Source organism: Pteropus vampyrus, unplaced genomic scaffold (assembly GCF_000151845.1).
Source record: "Pteropus vampyrus isolate Shadow unplaced genomic scaffold, Pvam_2.0 Scaffold15, whole genome shotgun sequence".
In the NCBI taxonomy this organism is placed as follows: Eukaryota; Metazoa; Chordata; class Mammalia; order Chiroptera; family Pteropodidae; genus Pteropus; species Pteropus vampyrus.
Window position 1 is genome coordinate 407,459 of NW_011888796.1, and position 9,779 is coordinate 417,237.

The window sequence follows — 9,779 nt, forward strand, 5'->3', positions numbered from 1 at the left end:
GGCAAAGAAGGTTAACATAAGGGCTCCTGAGAGCATTTTCTTAGGCGGAAATAGAAAGTCATTCCCACCAATTCAGAATTTGTTTTAAAAACTTAGAAATTCTTTATAGGTACATAGCATAGTGCTGATTTGATGTCCGTTTGAGCTATGAATTGATGCCCAATTTAAATTCTAGCTTTAGCTGCTATTTTTGTCCCACTTTTTTTTTCTTTCATTAGGCGAGGCAACCCTTGGTTGATTGACCTCACATTCTGCAAGGACCTTGTCAGCTTACAATCCCTTATTTATTTATTTATTTTTTTAAACGCCTAAAGCACCTGATCTTCTTAGGTGGTCTCCCATCCAAGTATTAACCAGGCCCGACCCTGCTTAGCTTCTGAGATCAGATGGGATCGAGCTTGTTCAAGGTAGCATGGCCATGGACTATTTTTGTCCCACTTTTACCTCTACTTTCAATTATTCTCTAATTCAATGGTTCTTTAAAAGAATCATTTGGGCACTATTCCAAATGCAGATTCCCAGGGGTCTGAATATTTAACTGGCACACTAATTGGGGCCCCAATGATATTTTCCAAACAGACCTGCATTGTTTGGTTCACTCCTCCCTTTCTCACTATATCGGCAGCCATTCCCTGCTTTTCTCCTCTCTGGAGCAACCATTTCTCCTTCATTGTTAGCAGCTGTTAGTTATCTATTACTGTGTAACAAATTACCCCAAAATTTAGCAGCTTAAAAACACACTTATTATCTCTTAGTTTCTGTGAGTCAAGAATTAAGGAATGGCCTGACTGGGTGGCTCTGGCTTAGAATCTCTCATAAAGCTGAAGTCAAGCTGTTGGCTGGGGCTTCAGTCTCATCTAAAGTCTCAACTGAGGGCATCTCCTTCCAAGCTCACTCATGTGACTATTGACAGGCCTCAGGTCCTTGTTGGCTGAAGACTTCAATTCCTTTCCATGTGGGCCTCTTCATAGGGCGCCTGCATGTCCTCACGAAATGGCAGCTGACTATCTCAAGAAAGAGTGATGAGTCTACAGCCATGCCACTCTGAACGAGCCCGATCCCGTCTGAAGCTAAGCAGGGTCGGGCCTGGTTAGTACTTGAATGGGAGACCACCTAGGAAGACCAGGTGCTGTAGGCGTAAAAAATAAAAAATAAGGGATTGTAAGCTGACAAGGTCCTTACAATCTGTGAGGTCAACCAAGGGTTGCCTCGCCTGAAAAAAAAAAGATGATGAGAGAGAAAACCCAAGAAGCAAGCTACAGTCTTTTTATAAACTGATCTTGGAAATGACCTACCATAATATATTAGTTTCCTAGGGCTGCTATCACAAAGTACCAAAAACTGGGTGGCTTAAAACAATAGGAATGTATTACATCACTGTTCTGGGAGCTAGAACTCCCAAATCCAGGTGTCAGCAGGCCGTGCTTCCTCTGACAGCTCTAGAAGAGGATTCTTCCTTGCCCCTTCCTCGTTTCCAGTGTTTGCCAGCGATCCTTGGTGTTCCTGGCTTGTAGATGTAGTACTCCAGTCACACGGCCATCTTCTGTGTGTCTTTATCATCTTCCCTCTGCACATCTGCCTTTGCATTCATGTTCGTATTTCCCCTTTTTATAAGGACACCAGTCATATTGGATTAGGGCCCACCCAAATGAACTCCCTTCAACTTAATTACCTCTGTAAAGACCCTATTTTCTTAATAACATATCACGAAGTATGGGAGGTCAGGACTTCAATCTGAGAGGACACAATTCAACCTAAAGCACATAGCTTCTGCCATATGCTATTGGTCATACAGTCCAACCCTGGCACAATGTGGGAGAAAACTACACAGGCTGTGAAAACAGGAAGAGGGGATGATTGGGGGTCGTCTTGGAGGTTAACTACCCCAACGCTTCCTGCTTCACTTAGATAATAGAAATTATCAGGCCACCATTGCCTCAATTTCTCTCCCCTCTATTTTCAAATTACCCTGTACCATCACTCATCTTCTTCTCCTTGTCTGCCTCAGAAAAAGAAGTTCAATTTCTTTTTAAGGCTTCAGTTCTTCAAGCACGAGATCCCAGACATTATTCCATCAATTCTTTTCCTCTCTCCTTTTTTTTTTTATCTATTTCAAGTCTCACTCTTCCCTACCTCTTTAATGCTTAACTGCCAAACATGCTTACTTTTCTTCTTTAAAAAAAAAAAAAATCCTCCTACCTATGCCATTTGTCAAGCTGCCCCATCTACCTTTCCTAAGCCAACATATTTCTTAACAGAGCAGGTAGTCTACACTCCAAGTTGCCCCTTTCTCAAACTCTCATTCATCTCCAGCCAGACTTCCACTCCACCTCTCCACTGAAACTGTTCTCACTGTTCATCATCAACCTAATTGCAAAATCCAGTGGCCTCTTTACAATTCACATTCTCCTTACTAAAACCTGCCATTCATCTTTCCCTTACTATATGTCAGGCATAGTGCTGGGAGCTTTGCATTTATTAGTCTGTTCAGCCCTTAATACAACTTTCTAAAGTCAGTTCATAGTCTCCTTTTTATTTTTTCAATACGTTAAAACCAATGCTTTAAGTCACACGGCCGGAAGTGGTGGAAACTTGAATTGAACCCAGTGTGTCTTTCCTAATTCTGTGCTTCTAAAGGATTTTCTTTCCAAAGTTATAGGAGTTACTCAAAGGGGGAATCAAAGGGGAGAAATTTTTGCATCACGGGTAAGTAACTTTACTTACATTTTTTTCTCTGTGTTACAAAGCTGTGAGCTAGAATGTGAAAATAGATTCAGCATAAGCCATTACTATTAAGGACCAAAGTATCTAGGCTCCATAACATCCAGAGGCCAAATCACACAGGGGAAGCAGCTGAGCCTATCAACTAAGTGTGCAGGAGCTGGAATCGGATATGTGTTGGAATTTCAGGTCCAACACTTAGTATGGTAAGCTCCAGAGACTAAAATAGGGCGTGCCACATCACAGGCACTCCGACAATATTTGTTAAGGAGTGACTATCACTTTCAGCATGTTTCAGGACCTTTGAAGCCTCAGTTTCCTCATGTGAGAAATAGGTCAGTAACAGTACTTAATTCATACAGTTGTTATGAAGATTAAGCGAGGCAGTGCATGTAATGTATTTGATCCAGTGCCTGGTACACTCAACACTTTTCAGCTGTAATAAGTACTATAGGTGGCCTGGTCTCTCCATTCAGAAAGGAAAAAAATCATAGTGAAGGTTAAGCTGCTGTAACAAAGAGAGCCAACAAGACAGTAACTGAAAGAACAAGGAAATTTCTTTCTCATGCCCCCAAATTTTCTGTTGGTAAAATAAAAAAGATCGAAACGTTTTGAAGACCAAACCATTCAAGAGATTTATAAAAGAGAGAGAAAGAACTGGACAAGGGCTATATCTACCCAAGAGTCACCCCCCAATGCTTGTTGTCCCCTACACCTACTCCACCCCAGAAGCTGTTAGGAACTGGGGACTGACCAATTACTGGGCTCTTTTCATCTTTAGTACCAAAAGGGAAGCTTCAGTAGTAAGAACTCCCTATAGAAATTTATAACAGAGCCGTTGTGGTGAGGTACACATACTCCCAGATAAAGACACCCCCACCCCCACCACCAGATCAGCCCCAATCCTGGAACTTGTTCCTTCTCTTAAACAACAATTAGCATCAAGACACACAGGACCAATCCAGTGAACAACACCTGATATCCTATCTGTTTGATAGATCAAAGTACCCACAAGTAGGCCAGTTTAGTCCAGAAGAATGGCTTCCTCTTAGATGGAGAGTCATGGAAGGGAATGGGAAGCCTACCATGTGTTCTTCCTGATCATTGTACCTCAAATAAAATGTCCTGTTTTAAGAGCTTGGATATTGAGTATTTAATTCAAACGGCCATGGCTTGAGTGAAGGAGAACTGGAGTAAGCTCTTCTGCTGGTGCCATTAGGCAATCCTACTGGGCTCTGTGGAGATCTGGTTAAATCCAGCAAGGTACTGCTAGGAATCCAGAGCTGCAGAACCTTGGAGCCTAATGGAAAACCAATGGCCAGGAAAGGCCCAGCATCTCCAGCATTAGCACGTGAGACCTGGTATAGCTTCTGTGTCTAGGTCTGGGGTTTCCAGGCTATCTTGATTAGACTGACTGTCGTCTCTACTTCCTGATTAAGGTTCATGTGCTTCCAGCCACGGACCCTCTTCAAAACAGTAGAGCATATGATATAAATAGGTGAGTGTTGCTCAAAATGGAAGCAAGAAAAGAAGAGCCTAGAGGTGGAGACAGAGAAGTTCTTAGTGGGCCTCGTGTTAATGAGCTTAGATTCTGTTAAGATTTCTTGCCATATAAAGAGTCCTAACTGATTTTGCCCACCATCTTCCCAACAGTCTTCCCCCTCTAAAACGTAATCTGAGCATGCTATCTTCTTGCATAAAACCTTGCAACATCCACTAGACACAAACCGGCTTGTACAGTACATCACTTGCATAACAGAATGATATGCTCAGTCTCTCTGACTCCACCTTGTTCAGGCCTGCTTTGTTCCCATGGCCTTCAGGCTAATACCTCCTGCTTTAGACAAGCTAATAGAGGAATTCTGCTTGGGGCTTGAGTTTTTACAAAAGCAGCCTCTCCCATTTACCCTTCCTTTGACATAAAAGAAGCCTAACCTCTGTACTTAAGATGGACTTGAGAAATTGCTATGGCCCATATCTTCTCAGTTGGCATCTTCTTGATCAATGAATCTTTCCTTAATCCAAACTCTGACATTTTGAGTTTTGGCCTTTCGAAGCACTGAGCACATGAACTTTGTACTGGTAACACTTGGGCTGGCTGATCAATGCTGCAATATCGCGATGTTTAAAGAAATATACATTTGGTCATTTAGATGGTCAAAACATATTTCTCATATATATGTGGTCTCCATCCACAGTTCTAGACTCATAGCTCCCCAAACCCTTGGAATTTCCTGAGCGTCGAGAGTGACAAAGATGTCTTTTGTTATGTGAGTGAGGTGACTTTTAGAAGCACCTAAGGATAGGAGCTGCTTGCCAGGAGAACCAACCTTGTGATTAGAGGGTTGGAACTTTCAGTCCTCCCCCAACCTCCAGGGAGGGGAGAGGGGCTGCAGGTTGAATCAATTGCCAAAGGCCAATGATTTAATCAGGCCTGTGTAACAAAGCCTCCGAAACACCCAGGAGGACTGAGTTGGAAGAGCTTCCTGGTTGGTGAACTGGTGGAGATGCAGGGAGGGTGGTGTGCCCGGAGAAGGCACGGAAGCTCTGCGCCCTTTCCCCACACCTTGCCCTATGCCTCTCTTTCATCTAGCTGTTCCTGAGTTACAGCCTTTTACAATTAACAAGTGATCTAATAACGTGTTTCTCTGAATTCTGTAAGCCATTCTAGCAAATTAATTGAACCCAAGAAGGGGTTTGTGGGAACCTCTGATTTACAGCCAGTTGGTCAGAAGCACAGGTAAGAGCCTGGGCTTAGGGCTGGCATCTGAAGTGTGTGTGGGGGCAGGGAGGGCAGTCTTGTAGGACTGAATTCTTAACCTGTGGAATCCGATGCTATCTATCTCCAGGTAGATAGTATCAGAATTGAGTTGAATTCTTGGGTACCCTACCGGAGTCCAAGGATTGTTTGCTGGTGTGTGGGGAATACCGCCCCCACTCCCACACACGCACATACGCATGCATTTGAATCAGGTCTCAGAACATCACTTAAGTGCCCACTCTTAGTTCTTGGTGAGTGGCACATCCTGTCCTCATGTTTAAACTCTCTCAGCGGCTATATTTCTGCTGCCTGAAGCTACTCCATAGCCATCACTGACTCACCATGGGTTAATGAGATTCCCTCTACTCCAGGAATTTGGAGTTGTGAACTGAGAGATCCAACACTGAGGCATCTTAATGTTAGCATGCCAGAAGGAAGTTGGCTTCCCAGTCTGTGACTGAAGTACTCAGAGCTTCCCTCATTTTGGCACCTCTTGAAACTGGGGCATTCAAACCTCCTGAATCTCATGAGATGCTCCAGCACCTTCCTTCCACTAATTTTCCTCTTTTTGCTTAAGTCAGCTCAAGCTGGCTTCTGTAATGAGAGCAAAATAGCTTAACATACATTATCCAGTGTAAGCAACAAAAGATGGGTTTATATCAAGGATTCAAAAGTGTCTCCTGAAATCTAAGGGCAAGAATGTGCCCAGGCTTTAGAAGGAGTCTGGAAACAGAAAGTGGGAGCTATGAAGAACTCAGGGATTTAGTCTCCCTCTCTCCTCTCTGTTTTGTTTTGGTTTTGTTTTATTTAATTTACTCTCTCCCTAGAGCCTGGCTTTCCCTGATTCTTGATCCATGTGGCAGAAGATGGCGATATCATGTCACCAAGTTTCTACATATCCTCCAGCCAAAAGCAGATCCCAGAATGAGAATAAAACCTCTTAGTCACAATTCCAAATTCCCTGGAGTGGAAAATCTGATTAGCACAGTTTGGGCAAGGTGTCTATCTTGATCCAACCAGAGGGGATGAAGTCACACGGTACAAACTCAGCTGTTGGAGAACCACCTCATAGATGAGGAGGAAGTTTAAGAAGATCACTGTAAACTAGACTGACACCCTAAATATTGAATAAATGAGCAGCTCAACTTCAAAATGGCCCAGTCTGCCCTAGATCCAACTTACAACCACCAACCACCCTCCCACTGGAGCAGGCCAAACCGGCTTATCTGTGTTCCTACACTAGGCTCTGCTCTGGCAAAAGCATAAGAAACCACCTTATCTGCCTGACTCATGCCTGTTTTCCTCATTATGTCTCACATCAGAAGGTTCCCTAATAATTACCTACTGTATCCTGTAACATTCAGGAATAATTAGAGGCCAAATATGTGCTAAATACTGTGTAAGGGGTTTCATAGGCTTATCTCATTTGACCTACTAATAACCCTAAGATGGGTATCGCTAACCCTATTCTATGGAAGAAGAATTATGTTCCAAGAAGTATAGTTCCCAAGTTCAATAACTATTAGTGACTGTGCAGGATTCAAACTCAAGCCTTGCTGAACCCAAAGCCCATTTGCTCTTTTCACAGCCTAGGTCAATTCCAGTGTGGAAAGGAAGGGTGGAAAGAGTGGAGTCATGTGCCTTGGAAAGCCGCTGCTGAAACTGAAACTGAGTTCGGGCTGAGGAGGTAGACACTGTGGGCATCCTGCTTAGGTTCTGAGGCCCTGACACTGACTCCCCACAGTCCCAACCTGCCCCAGGAAAACAGGGCTAACAGAGAGCAGAGTGACATGACAGTAACAACAGGTCTTGAGATTCTGTACGGTGATTTACCTTCTGAATCGCAAAGTATTGTATGGGCATTGCCTGTCCCAGGAAGATTTAAAAGCTAAGCTGAATGTAGGGCAACCACCAATAATAATAGCTTACATTTACTGAGTGTGTACTGTTCCTGACGTTGTACTCAGTACTTCGTGTGCATTAAATCGCTTAAACCTCAAAACAAAAATGTTTGTGTAAGAGGAGACTGAGGCTTAGAAAGTAGTTTCTAAAGGGCACACAACAAGAAAGCGTTTGAACTCCAGCCATTTGTCTCAAAAGAGCTCAAACTTTTACTACCGTGACAAATAAATAAATATTGGATACGTACTGAAGAAAAACTTCAGGAGGTACTCAGAGAAGTTTAACTGAAAAGAACTTGTCACTCCAGAGGGAGGATGAGACCAAGGAGCCATTTTCTCATGAGAGGGACACCAGGAGAATGACAAGGCAGCTCCAGGTGTGATGGGTCATGAGAAGCACCCTGATGAAGTGAGCACCCCATTGCCAGTCAGTTGAAGTTACCCTCACATCAAGTTCTAAGCTGCAGCAGGTGCTCTGCCTGGCTTGCCTGTGCATGAATGTGTGTGAACCCCTGGGGGACACGCCAAAGCTTTCCGAGGGATATCCGGACATTAAATTCCATTTTAATGAACTCACCTGCCATTCTGGATCCTTGTCATACTCAGTGTGGGCTCCTATAATCAGATGCCATAAGCTGGGTGTCTTATCAACACTGAAATTTATTTCTCACAGTTCTGGAGTGTGGGAAGTCCAAGATCAAGGTGGTAGCAGATTCAATGTTGGATGAGAGCTCACTTCCTTGTTCAAAGACTGCATCTTTTCACTGTGCCCTCACCTAACAAAAAGGGTTAGAGTTCACTGAAGTCTCCTTAGAGACTTCACTTCCCTAAGGAGACTATCACTTCCCTAAGGTCCCACCTCCAAATATCATCTCACTGGGGGTCAGGATCTCAACTTTTGAATTTGGGGGGGATGCAAATATTCAGTCCATAACGATTCTTCATTTCAATCTGAACTCTTTCCTAAGATGCCCCTTGGCCCAGGCATCTCCTTTCTAATAATCCCTATCCCACTAGACAAAGATTTGGGATGGGGGAGAGGTCACCTTTCTTTGGTCCAGTGGAGGAGGAACACCTCGGAGGGACCAAAAAAAGGAATAATTAGAAATATTAGGTAGGTATCAAGAAAGCCAATATGTCTGATGACAGGATAACAAATTCTTTTGAAAAATCAATTGGCTTCCAGTCCTTGGCTTTTAACTCATTTTAGAGGACATAACCAAGTTGCCAACTAATACCTTATTAAGTATAAGTTTTGATAATTAAAAATATTTTGACATACAATTCAGAAGGAACTTCACAAATTGAATGACATTGCTTTAACAAAATTCCATCTAATCCCATCTACTTGCTTACATAAGCAACGTTAGTATACAAATGTCTCTTTCTTGCAATGAATGTTATTCATGCACAGTTATATGGAAAAAGTAGCCCTATCCACCTCATTAAGAGATATATTTCCAGTAAAATTACCTTGGAAATTGAACAACTATCAAAATTTGTAATATATTTATGTCATTTTGATCAAAGGCAATTATCAAAATTTAAATGTCTATTTATATACCTAATTTCGATGCATAGAAATATGAGAGATGCTTAAAAACTTTCAAATATAAAAACATATTGAGATTAAATTCTGAGAGGAAAGTGGTATGGAAATGAGCTCAAGAAAAATAAATTATATAATTTTCTATCTTATTAAGAGCTGGTTTCTATGTATTAAAAAGGACCATGATGGGTATTAAATTTTAATGGTATGCAGACCCCAATGTATTTATTTATAAGGGTGATGTAATAGTTTTATTGTGAAATACTTAAAATACACTAGAAATCATATTTTTGGTAATTATGTACATCAATGATAAAAAGTTTTAGATGTCAACTTAAAAATGTAGAAAAGTTACGTTAGTTTACTTCTTTTAAAGGCTAAGTGAACAATTGGATTGGATGTCCACAGGCCTGAGCTAGAGAACACAGGGTGGTAGATTTAAAAGGATGAGTGTTGTGGGAGTCACCCCACCCCAGGGAGAAACTGGAGACCTGCCTCGCACTGAGTCTTAATCCTCTCTTTCCGACCAGGTGACATTCTGTGAAGCAGATGGTTTTTTTCAAAGGCCCATTTCAGCACCCTCTCTTGGCAACTCTCCCCCTCCTAGTGGGGTCACCAAGGCTATACGAGCACTTTCCAAGTCAACAGCTTTGAAACTCACAGAACCACCAGAGTCAGACCCATTGCAGAGTCTGGTTCACTATGCGATTTCAATGGTTCCTCCTCAGACCCATGGACTCACTCTGGGAGCTAAGAAATAAACTGTTCCAAACCCAAGCTGGAGTGAAAACTGTGTGGTCTGATATGAACAGCTGTTCCTTCCCAGAATGCTAAGTTCCCAAAAGAA

General features: G+C 42.5%; 2 pseudogenes; one reads left to right on the forward strand and one right to left on the reverse strand.

The window, feature by feature from the left end:
* Window positions 1-305: 305 nt before the first annotated feature.
* LOC111735865 lies at window positions 306-424 on the reverse strand (annotated as a pseudogene).
* A 602-nt stretch (window positions 425-1,026) lies between these two features.
* LOC111735895 lies at window positions 1,027-1,138 on the forward strand (annotated as a pseudogene).
* The last annotated feature ends 8,641 nt before the right edge of the window (window positions 1,139-9,779 follow it).